Source organism: Acipenser ruthenus, chromosome 38 (assembly GCF_902713425.1).
Source record: "Acipenser ruthenus chromosome 38, fAciRut3.2 maternal haplotype, whole genome shotgun sequence".
NCBI lineage: Eukaryota > Metazoa > Chordata > Actinopteri > Acipenseriformes > Acipenseridae > Acipenser > Acipenser ruthenus.
Window position 1 is genome coordinate 7,471,717 of NC_081226.1, and position 13,097 is coordinate 7,484,813.

At 41.0% G+C, this 13,097-nt stretch overlaps 1 protein-coding gene and 1 pseudogene across 1 annotated transcript in view; both read left to right on the top strand.

The window, feature by feature from the left end:
* LOC117968203 (SLA class II histocompatibility antigen, DQ haplotype C beta chain-like) overlaps positions 1-13,097 on the top strand; it is a 401,218-nt gene that overhangs the window by 167,047 nt on the left and 221,074 nt on the right. The window lies entirely within an intron of this gene.
* Positions 8,801-13,097, top strand: part of LOC117970584 (H-2 class II histocompatibility antigen, A-Q alpha chain-like) — a 52,810-nt pseudogene continuing 48,513 nt past the window's right edge.

Below are 13,097 nucleotides of genomic sequence, written 5' to 3' on the forward strand. Positions count from 1 at the left end.
GGTCTGTAGTCCAGCACATTGAAGATTTTCCAGGTCCAGCAGTAAGGGCTGTGAATCTCACTAGGCCAGGCACCAACAGTTGCATAGTCGAGTCACTACCTGGTAATTCTGGCAGTGGTTGTTAATAGTGTTGGCGATGGGGGCGTCGACGCAAAATAGGGGGGGGGGGGTAGAATGTAGCAGGTGTGACCATGGGAACCAGGAAGTGTGTATTGCTGGCATTATACCGGCACCGTAAGGGTGCAAGAGAGCCAGGTAGTCGATTTGTAGCTGTGTTTTGGTGTTCCTGTGTTCCCGTGGTACCCCCTGTGACGAGGTAAGCCGGTTGCATTATTGTTTTGCTCCCTCTTAATCTTTGAGTGCAGTACTCTTTTGGTGTTCTGGTTTTATTGTATTGTTTGCTGGTATATTGTGGGGCGAGTCGGCGGATGTACTTTTGGATGTCGGTATTCCAGACTCTCCCGAGGTAATGGAAACTGTGTTTGAAATGGAATTGCTGTGTTAGATTTCTTGTGGTGGTGCGGCGTAACCAGGTTTCTTTTGTTTATTGTAGGAAGTGGAAAGCTGCCAGCCACTGTTTCTGGTAGTTTTCTTTCCCTGTGTTTATATCTTGCACATTGCTTTTGTAATTATTGTCCCCTTTGTTTTAGTTTGTGTATAGGCACGGTTTTCTTTGTCTTTACAGTTTTAATAGTACCGTGCAGCGTTTAGCTAGCTTTTAGTGTGTGTCTATAGGAGCTGCGAGGGGGAGCGTCGCTATTGTGGCTGCTCTGCTCTACAGAGCATTGAACGTTCAGTCAAGTTGGGTGTTGGGTTGTGTTTTCTTTTTGAATTGTGCACTATTACGTTTGGTGTGGTGATTTTGTTTGTAGGTACACTTTTAATATATTTACTTAATTATTCACGTGTGGTTTCTTTATGTTTATTTTATCACAGGTGGTTTTTGACTGCCCTTCTGGGCTTTGGTGGGTGGAGCAGCCAAATATTTATTAATTGGATGGATGTTTCTCTATCTCTCCTCTAGGTGTCGCTAGGGACAATAAATAAACAATAATTTTTTTGTGCAAGATATATGGTAAAGATTGTGTTTCTGTTTCATTGCACTGCAGCAATTGTTGATTTTAGTTTTGTTGTCTATAATAAAGATCTTGTTGAAAAAAGCACAACCAATTTCCATTCTTTGGTCGTTTCATTTATTTGAGAGGGGCTCTATGTGGGGTACCCAAATATTGCTGCTAGATAGATAAGGTTATGTGAGGTTCTATTCCTCGTTAAACTATAGATGGCGTAGTTTGGATAGCGACCTGTATAGTTAAGTAGAGAACAGGTCGCGGAGGCCACAAGTAATTGATAAGCCTCTGTGAAGCATATTTCTATTTATGAATCAATATTATCTGACAGTGTTTTGGAAAATAAAATAATGGCAAAACATTACAACTGCTATTTTTTTAAGTAGAAAAACCTAAAGGCAGACTTTGCAAAATGTACCTGCGACCGTTATTACAGGTAATGGCTAGCTCAGGGTGTCACATGACTAGAACAATGGTTCCTGCATATATATATAAAAGGTTTCCTTTTTTTGTTAACTCCAATAACCCCAGAATTCCTGGGGAGAACCCTGATATATACATAGACTTCATGAAAGAAAGAAAGAAAGAAAGAAAGAAAGAAAGATGTTTGGTGTAGTAGGGACTAGGTGGCAATAGCGAGTTAATGTTAATGCACTAGACCAGCCTTTCACCTTCCTCTGGAGGGAATAAGAGAGGCAGGGGTCCAGGGTGACTCCGAGGTTCTTAGCTGAGGAAGAGGGAGAGAGCGTGGTAGATGTGCTGTATATTTAAATGAGCACTGAACACTGTGTATAATGTGCTGTATATTTAAATGAGCACTGAACACTGTATCATGTGCTGTATATTTAAATGAGCACTGAACACTGTGTATCATGTGCTGTATATTTAAATGAGCACTGAACACTGTATCATGTGCTGTATATTTAAATGAGCACTGAACACTGTGTATAATGTGCTGTATATTTAAATGAGCACTGAACACTGTATCATGTGCAGTATATTTAAATGAGCACTGAACACTGTGTATAATGTGCAGTATATTTAAATGAGCACTGAACACTGTGTATAATGTGCAGTATATTTAAATGAGCACTGAACACTGTGTATCATGTGCTGTATATTTAAATGAGCACTGAACACTGTGTATAATGTGCTGTATATTTAAATGAGCACTGAACACTGTGTATAATGTGCTGTATATTTAAATGAGCACTGAACACTGTATCATGTGCTGTATATTTAAATGAGCACTGAACACTGTGTATAATGTGCTGTATATTTAAATGAGCACTGAACACTGTGTATAATGTGCTGTATATTTAAATGAGCACTGAACACTGTGTATAATGTGCTGTATATTTAAATGAGCACTGAACACTGTGTATAATGTGCTGTATATTTAAATGAGCACTGAACACTGTGTATAATGTGCTGTATATTTAAATGAGCACTGAACACTGTGTATCATGTGCTGTATATTTAAACTAAAGCATGCGAGGCAAGTCCCTGATAAGTCCTTTGTGTTTGTAATAGAAACCAGCAGGGTCTAGTTCAGACATTAACACTCTTACTACAGTTTTTTAAGAAGAACATTTTTTTTTTTTTTTTTTTTTTTAAGTACTGTGCTCCCCCTCAACACTGTAGTCGGGAGCCATGGTTACAAGACCGTGCTGTTTGTGTTTAGTTTGATAATGATAATGAACTGGATTGAACATACAGAGTCAAGAGGCTCTGGAGGGTTTATATATGCTACCCAGGGTGCTCAGACTCAAGTCTTTCTATTGTTATCTGCTCAGTGAATATGCTGAGAATTGTGTTAATAAAACACGTGTTTAAATGTTAAAATCTTGCTGGTTCAAGAGACTCAGTGCTGGTTGAAGAACAATTTAAACTAGGATTTCTGGGATTTCACTGTAGAAATTACATATATGTAAATGTACAGTATTATTATTATTATTATTTATTTCTTAGCTGACGCCCTTATCCAGGGCGACTTACAATTGTTACAAGATATCACATTATTTTTACATACAATTACCCATTTATACAGTTGGGTTTTTACTGGAGCAATCTAGGTAAAGTACCTTGCTCAAGGGTACAGCAGCAGTGTCCCCACCGGGGATTGAACCCACGACCCTCCGGTCAAGAGTCCAGAGTCCTAACCACTACTCCACACTGCTGCCCATTCTATGCAAATACCATTATATACATGAGAATAATGGTCTGTTTTAACTGTATATTGACAATTGCTGTTTTCTGGCAAACTTATTTTAAATATATTTGAAGTATTTTGCTGTAATATGCCCCAGACACTGCCAATGTTATGATATTTTACAGTAACATGATAGGTTCCTGACTTCACCACAGCCACACCTTACTAGAGGAGTCAGAGTAATGCTGTAATGTGTGTAAATGAAGCACGAAACGGCCCCACATTCAAACTGACAGAGATGTGTTTAAGAACATAAGAAAGTTTACAAACGAGAGGAGGCCATTCAGCCCATCTTGCTCGTTTGGTTGTTAGTAGCTTATTGATTCCATAATCTCATCAAGCAGCTTCTTGAAGGATCCCAGGGTGTCAGCTTCAACAACATTACTGGGGAGTTGGTTCCAGACCCTCACAATTCTCTGTGTAAAAAAGTGCCTCCTATTTTCTGTTTTGAATGCCCCTTTATCTAATCTCCATTTGTGACCCCTGGTCCTTGTTTCTTTTTTCAGGTCGAAAAAGCCCCCTCGGTCGACATTGTCTATACCTTTTAGGATTTTGAATGCTTGAATCAGATCACCGCGTAGTCTTCTTTGTTCAAGACTGAAGAGATTCAATTCTTTTAGCCTGTCTACATACGACATGCCTTTTAAACCCAGGATAAATCTGTTTGCTCTTCTTTGCACTCTTTCTAGAGCAGCAATATCCTTTTTGTAATGAGGTGATCAGAACTGAACACAATATTCTAGGTGAGGTCTTACTAATGCATTGTAGAGTTTTAACACTTCCCTTGATTTAAATTCAACACTTCTCACAATATATCCAAGCATCTTGTTGGCCTTTTTATAGCTTCCCCACATTGTCTAGATGAAGACATTTCTGAGTCAACATAAACTCCTAGGTCTTTTTCATAGTTCCCTACTTCAATTTCAGTATCTCCCATATGATATTTATAATGCACATTTGTATTGCCTGCATGCAATACTTTACACTTTTCTCTATTAAATGTAATTTGCCATGTGTCTGCCCAGTTCTGAATGCTGTCTGCGTCTGTTATGCTAAAGTTATTTAAAATTGGATAGGAACAGGTTGACATGTGGGGCATGTTGCCTGTATCCTCCTTTCTAAAAACTTGTGAAAAGTAATCATTTAATATATTTGCTATTTTTTTCTCATCATCTATGATTCTTCCATTTATATCTTAGACATTTTACCATCTCTTGCTGTTAATATTGGAAAAACATTTTGGAATTGGTTTTAGCCCCCTTAGCAATATTGATTTTTATCTCTCTCTTGGCCTTTCTAACTACCTTTTTGACTTGTGTTTGCAGTTCCAAGTACTCTTTCTGTGTACTTTGTTTTTGGTCTATTTTAAATGCTCTGTAAAGTGACTTTTTTCTCTGAATCTTTTTTTTTTAATTGATCTATTAATCCATGTTGGCCATTTTGTTTTAGATTTGTCTACTTTTGGGATGTAATTGTTTTGTGCCTCTAGTACTACATTAAAAAAAAAAAACAGCCATCCTTTTTCCGTGGATGTTTTCTCTATTTTACTCAAATCTACTTCTGTTAGTCTCTACCTTGCTTTTCTAAAATTGTAACCCTTAGCTTTTGTCATTACTTTTGGGGTTTTAAAAATCACTTCAAATGAAACCATGTTGTGGTCTGAGTTTGCCAATGGCTCTCTGACCTCTGTTTTAGTTATTCTGTCTTTGTTATTTGAAAAGACTAAATCAAGGCATGCCTCCCCTCTGGTCGATGTCTTGACAAACTGCGTTAGGAAGCAGTCATTTGTCATTTCCACCATTTCCACCATTTCAATTTCGCCTGTCGTGATCCCCACCGGATGCCCAGTTTTATAATTTTTTCAGTCTTTTTCTTTTAGCCCGCAGAGGGTGCTGTTGTCCGCGGCCTGGGTACCGCCACCAGTGCCCAAGACATTTCTGTGTTGGTGTCAGATTATCTGCAATCTGTACCGACCCCTTTTTCGCCAACACAGAAAGATCAGGTCCCAGGTCTGTGACATCATCTGCTTGCGCCACTAACAAAGCCTCCTGCTGTAACCAAGGCTTCAACAGGTTTACATGATAAATGTGCTTCTCTCTCCGTTGCTCCGGCTGGCAGATCTCATAATCCACCATCCCAACCCGGTGTGTAACCTCAAAAGGTCCTTGCCACTTCGCCCCTTATTAAAACGCTCAATAAGACTATCAGTCTGGGGGTGAAAGACCTAGGTCCTAATGGTCTTAATCCCCAAAAGTTTACATGTTCCACAGACTAGCCGGGACATAAAGTTGGTGCCTTAGTCGGTCAGTATTTCCTTGGGGATCCCCACCAGAGAGAAAACTTTCACAAGCTTGTTGGCAACAGACTTAGCAGACGCAGATCAGAAGGGAATGGCCTCTGGATAACACGTAGTTTAATCCAGAATGACCAATAGGTGTGTGTATCCTGCCGCACTCCTTTCTAGCGGTCCCACTATATCTATTCCAACACGCTCAAATGGAGCTTCCACTAGGGGCAATGGCACCAGGGGAGCTCGTGGGACGGCTCTAGGGCTCGTCTTCTGACACTCCCCACAGCGTTCGCAAAAACGCCTGACGTCACCATCCAGCCCCAGCCAATAGAACCGTGTCACAAGCCTCACTTTAGTCTTGTCCCTTCCCAAATGACCAGACAGGGGAATAGCGTGAGCAAGCTGCAACAAATCCTCCTTAAAGGGCTGCGGAATGAGCAACTGGTGACGCACCTCCCCCGTCTGGGGTAATTTTTCAACACAGTACAAAAGGTCTCGATTAATTTGGGTATGTTAGTGAGGGTATGTGGCAGCGCATCTGGCCTCGACCATTAACCACAGCTGCTTGGTCAAAGAGTCTGCCCAACACATTGTCATGCCCTTGCTCAAGTCAGAAGTCACGGGAACGAGTTAAAAAATCCGCCCCCATGGCTTCCAGCTCGGGATCAGGTCGGTCCTGAGCGGTGGCAGCCGAGGCTCCCCCCCAGACCCTTCACCAATCGCCCCCACCTGAAACTTCTCGGACTCCCTCCATTGCCAGCCCTCATTCTTAGCGGCCCGGCGTTCCCGTTTAGTTTTGCCGGGTCTAAATCTATGGCAATAGCAATCCGGGTCACGAAAGGGAAAGATCTCGCCAATTACTTCTTTTTTCTTAGCCAATAAGGAAGACAGGGCCGTCACAGCAGCCAACCAATCTTTAAACTGCTCGCAGTCCCGTCCCAGAACCACAGGCACTGGCAATCGAGGACACAAACCCAACTGCACTCACGTCACCTGCTGGCCAATTTTCAGATTCACATACATTTTGGGATAAGTGCGCAGATCCCCATGAATACATTTTATATGCACCTGTCCCGTTATTTGTTTATACCCCGGTGAGATTAAGCTCTCTTGTATCAGGGACTGACTACACCCTGAATCTAAGAGAGCCTGGGTTTGTGTATCATCCACTGACACAGGAATCACAAAACCTGTCTGCTGGAGTGACTGATGGAATGGAACAGTCTTACCTGGTCGAATGAGGTCACATCCCATAGCGGGGCAATCCCGGTCGATGTGGCTCACCTCCCAGCTTGTTCCACACATCAGTGAACTGGTTTCTCACCAGGAAGCTTCAGCAGGAGGTGAAAACATAGGAGCCATCAAAGGGGCTCGACGGTAGGGTGGCTGCGCGAGACCCCGGCCCAATACCGCAGCAGCCCTAGTCCTTGTTGTAGAATGTGGTCCAATGTTCAAGAAAGATGAAGCCTTCCTGTGTGCACCAAGATTTCAGCCATGCATTTTGATTATGTATTTCCAGCTGTCCGTATGCTCCTTTGCAAGGTGTTGGCAGTATCCCAGAAAATACCACAGTTTTGGTCTTGTCTTTAAATTTCCTTCCTAGCTCTCCAAATTTGTTTTGCAGGGATCTTGGTCTGTCTCTTCTAATGTTGTTTGTACTGATGTGGACTATCGGGTCATCTCCTGTTCGTTCTAGGAGCCTGTCCACGTTCTCAGTGATAGAGGCTCCTGGAAGGCAGCACACTGTTGTAGTAAGGGGGTCCAGACTGCAAACTGAACTTGCTGTGTTTCTCAATATGGAGTCCCCAACAATCATGACCTCCCTTCTTTTTGCTATCTGGCCAGCACTGTGTTAATTTAAGCTGCATTAATTTCCCAATCAATGCATTTTCTGATGAAAGCAATTCCTGGTTTAATTTCTCCTTACTGCTTCTAGCAGCTCTGCACTTTTAAAACGATGCACTTCTCACACGATGTCACTCCCACAGTTCTGGAATGCACCCTTTGTCAATAAGATTCCATTACACTGTGACATCACAATGTCAACACTCTGACCTCAGAATTCCAAACTGAACTAGAATACTTTATTAATATTGAGCTGTAAAAATCTACATAGAACATAATGGTCTACTGTTTGATATTCTTGTTGTAAAACACACTAGTTCACTACACATGTCTATAATACAGTATATAGGGCCTCGTGCAATAAACAGCAGTAACCAGTTTACCACGCAGTAAGCCCGTTACTGTGTGCTTTCTACACCTGCTATATTCACTAACCAGCATGGAAAAAGATACTGCGCGCGAGTCATTTACATAAAATTAATAATGGTAATCCATGGAAATGTATTCAAATTCTCTCCCCTAATACCGCGAAGGAGGGACTTGATATAAAAAACATATTTACTTACAGGTGCTAACTTTCCTAGGTGTCTCAGCGCATGTTAAGTTTACCCCTTATTGAAACAAGGCGGTGTCTGTCTACATCACAATAAAAATAGGGCAGACCAGTAGTGCTGTGTGGGGAACATGATGAACGCATATATCTGCTTTCAGGTTCTGTATTTAATTTTTCCCAGGTTAAACGATTGGCCGTGTTCCACAGAACACTACAAATAAACTGTGAAACAGGCTGCATAGGATGTATTTCATTGGTTTTGTGGATTAAGTGCAATATTTTAACATACGGTATTGTAATACTGTACATAATTATATAATTCTGAAAATGCAACTTCAGTTAATTATTTTCTGCTTCTCCGCTTTGACTGTCTCAAAGCAAGACATTCCCAGGCCGCCTCCCCTCATCCTATGGAGACCCGCTGAAGATGTAGCTGGTGCCGGCTGCTGCCTCCTTGGTCGCTGTCATTCTGACAAAGTGAGAGCCGGTATACTAAAATAAAGGGTGTGTAATGCGTGCTATGATGACTGGCAAATTAATCATTTAGCTTGCCTTAATCGTGCATATTATTATATTAGTGAATAGAGTGGTCACGCCATTTTTGCACGCAGTATTTCAGGTAATTTACCACCATTTAGTGCATGACGCCCTTAGTATTTTATGTGCGTATGTATTATGCAACTAATAAACCTTTTCACTCCTCTCTTCAGGTTCCTAGCATTGAAAAGTGAAATACCAGCATTTTCTGTTAAGAAGTGAATCACTGCAAAGCAAGACTGTTTATATTTTATTTTTTAAATTGAGCTGCTGAGATCTGCACAGATTAAATGATGAAATGCTTTGTACAAACTGCGCAGTTCATTAAAGTGAAGATATTGAGTTTTATTTTCACAGTGACACACTTGTTCAGGCGATTAATTGCCTGCCAAAATAATGGCACAGTCAGAAAATGATTATGAGCTGGACGATGACGAGCTGTTTCATGTTGATTTTGAGAAGGAGGCGGTGCAGAGGCTCCCCGAGTTCGATAAGTACTGGAAAATTCCTCCGGGTGTAGCAGCACAAGCAGAGGCAAACAGACAGATCTGCATAAACAGCGTGGACGACTTTGCACGATGCCATGAATACCCTCCAGAGGAGCAAGGTAAGAGACCCTTGAAACAGACCCCTCCCACCCACATACCCTGTCTTTACCAGAGCTCTGTGTGTGTGTAGAGGGGGCTCCTGAGCAGCACTCCACCAGAGAGAGAGAGAAATTGGACCATCGTACGATGTACGAGAAATAATTGTAAAAGTTGCCAAAATGTACGATAATTCAGGAAATTTTTTTTTAATTTTTTATCTTCTATCATTGAGAGGAGATAGCAAACGACAATAATGAACCATTTTTATCGAGGTTGTCAGTGATTCGTTGGTTGTCTGTGTAGCTTGTTTAAACGCGAGCGTGACTGCTTCTAATACGCTGTACGTGACGGTTGGACATTATTTTAAGACATATTTGGAAGTTTACATGAAAAATAAAGAAAACCACCTCTTACAACAAGGCGACACTCTTTGCTACAGCAGCCTGAGAAACCACAGGAGACTCCAGCAGCGCCTTCAAGAGTTCAACGTGGTTTACGCAAGTCACAACATATTCACGTACTCACTGCACTGTGCTGTGCAAACCTGTCTTGCTCTGAAAAGCGACCTCTGTTCATCATTTGAAAATACTTTGTTGCAACTTTGAATAACAATGGACGAAAACTGTGTTCTCCGGTTAATGGTCTTTATTTCCAAGCACACTGAAAGCAAAAAATATCTTATTTTTACACTGGCCGATCATACGGGAACCATTGGCCTTGTTTACAGCATAAACAACGAGGCAATGCGTGTGCAATGCAGTTTCTGTCATATAATATAAATATAGAATAAACAGTTTAATTTAAAACAACATTACATAGAACACGTTACTCTCAGAGTGTCCCTGCCGTTATTCGGTCGTCAATACTCTATAGTAATCGACGCAATGAAATCATAAGACAATTATAGTATCACCGAGCAGACCACGTTGTGAACATCAACATCACAAATAACTTTGCATGTAATTTTGAACACGGCAAATAATACTAAATATATATCTTACTTAAGATATTGTAAACATATTACTTCTTGTGTAACAACATTTACAGATCTTACCTGAAAAAGCAAAAAATATCTTATTTTTACACTGGCCGATCATACGGGAACCATTGGCCTTGTTTACAGCATAAACGAGGCAATGCAGCTTCACCTTTTACTGCTCTGCTGCTTGCACCCTGACACCACCTATTGGCCGGAGTTAGTATTGATCGCCCAATGTACTTCAATGGACATAAATTTTACCATAGAGAGTAAGCAACCAACATCCAGAATTCTGTAGCATTTAAGTATATTATTGGGGGTAGATTGTCCATGTCTAGTGTCCATGTCTACAATGCCACATTTATCCCAATTAAACAATTTCTCCACAGTCTCTCCTCGTGTTACACTGTACCCTGAGAAGGACCTGGAGCTGGGGAAGCCCAACACTCTCATCTGCTTCATCACTGACTTTCACCCGGCAGCCATCAAAGTGACCTGGACCAAGAATACCCTGCCAGTGACTGAGGGAGTCACCCTCACCCAGTATTACTCCAATAAAGATTTCACCCTCCAGATGTTCTCATACCCGAGCTTCACTCCGGAGCTGGGAGACGTGTACTCCTGTCAGGTCCAGCACAGCGCTCTGCCTGAAACACTCAACGTTCTGGGGTGAGTAACACACAGACTTTGCTTCATATTATAGGGTGACAATAGTCTGTATGTATGTCACTGTAACAGACCAGGTAGGCAGGGTGAGGGAAAAGGATTTGACACTGACAAACGTTGATATGGTTCAGTGCTGTTCTCAGCAGTGGCTTAATTTTGGTTTCAAAAGTGTGTGTGTGTGTGTGTGGGGGGGGGGTGCGTTTCTGTAGCTGGGGCATTGTGACAGGATGGCGTGTGTGATGACGTCAGGCCAGAAGCAGGAACTGAAACTGGATACCGCAGGTTGGGTGAATGTCGTCTTTATTTGAAATATAACAAAAATAAACCAAATGTTTTCACAAAAAGAGAAAAACTGTGCTCACCGAGCAAAATAAACAGTTAAACAAAAACAAGTCACGAACACAAAAAAAAGAAATACAATAACTGGTCCAGGTCAGGCTGAGCTGTAGCCGTCACTGTTCCTGGACTTATTCTTAAACTTACAGCTCTTTCTCTCTCTCCCGCATTGCTCTCGCTCCTACTACACCACCACGAGCTGGAGAGCTGCAGACCATCTCCCGATTAGCAACCAATTAAATCACCTAATTAATTCGGGAGATGGCCACCTTCTGCATGAGTTTAATAATCAACGGCTACGACGTCACAAATACATTAATACGGGGCGCTTCGCCGTCCTAAAACACAATAAATAAATAAACAAACACAAAATAACACGGCCGGAGGGGGACCCTGTTCTAAAATAAAATTAACAAATACTGTACAGGGCTGCTCGCCCTGTTACAGGCATGCATGAAGATTATTCAATAATAAATAATAAAATATGTTACGAACAAGTATAACAAAACATTGCATCCCTTGTATTCTAATTAAAAGATCCATAGACATTCCTGCTACAACCATTCAAAACAATACATTGTTGGCACCATGTTGTCATGAGTGATGAGTGTGGCAAATAGCTGTATTATTTAGTCTCTTCTGAGTCATGGAATTACAAAGTCATGACTTTAGTCTTGGAAGTGCACTGAAGCTCCGCTCAGATCGGAGCCTGGATCCAGGACCAGATCCCTTTAGTATAACCCACCTCTATGGCAGCGTTGAGCCCTGGAGCGGCATCATGCAGATTTAATGAGAGGGATGACAACTGCCCTTGAAATGTATTTCTAGAAACATTGAGGTTTCCCCACAATTGAAGTACAGGTTTGCTATTGAAATGATGCTCGTACTGTATTGGTATAAGAAAAGGGTGTTTTTAGAAAATATTTCATTTCAAATATGCAGATGTAGCTCGAAACTCAAACCACAGTGTATCAACGATAATGTGAATAACACCAAGCTCCAGACAATGAGTTCTAAACATATTCCTGTTTACAGGTAAGAACTCAACTTTACTATGAGAAATACGAGAATGTTCGTTATGGTAATTGTTTATCAGTTTAAAAATGTTTAGTAAAATGTGAGTGAGTTTTTGGAACATTGATAAATAGTGATGCAAGAGTCTGTACGATGTATTTAAACACCCCAAATCATTTTAAATCAGTAATAGTGATTAATTTGGTATAATAATTGTGTAAAAAGTTCTTGGTAATTTATTCAGTTTTTATTGATGTCTATAGTTATTTGCAAAAGACACAAAGGTAATATTGCTGTTTTAAGTTTACGGTTTCAGTTTAAAATGAAAAGTTAAACTGCAAGTAGACAGAAACCTCAGTGTGATTACATTAGTAAATAACACAAGCTCTGGTGAATTACAAACTTAAACCATTTCCCTGTGTTTCTGGATTCAGCCACGTAATGCATCCTGCTCTGTCTTTGTCCACCCGTTTGCCATTTTTCCCAACATTACTGTGATCTCAGGCTGTTACAAGTTTGTCAGCCGGGGTCTTTAAACTACACGCCAGGTATGTTCACTTCTCATTGGTCAGTTTCCTAGTTAAGGTGTGTGCAACTCCAGGATAGGATCAACATTATGGATCAGTGGAGCCTGATCCAGATCCTCGTAGTAAAACACCATCTCATGATCCGGCTCCAGTGATACCGGGTCCGATACCAGTTTTCTTCCCATTGACTTCTATACTGACTAATGATTATACCAACAAATTATCTTGAAATAAAAGTTTTAGTACTCCTGCACTGTGAGCAGTGGTGTAGTCCTAAATCTTAAAGTACCAGAACGACAATTAAAATACAGATTTTTCTAAAACAAATTCACATTTTATTTGTACATTGAACCTGAGGTAACATTTAATAGGTAATGCGTTTCGCATCAACTTTTAGGCTACTCCCCCTTGATCAGTGCTGCCAGATCGGCGGTTTTCCAGACAAATTTGGCTTGTTTTAAAGCATCAAGTGGGTAAATGT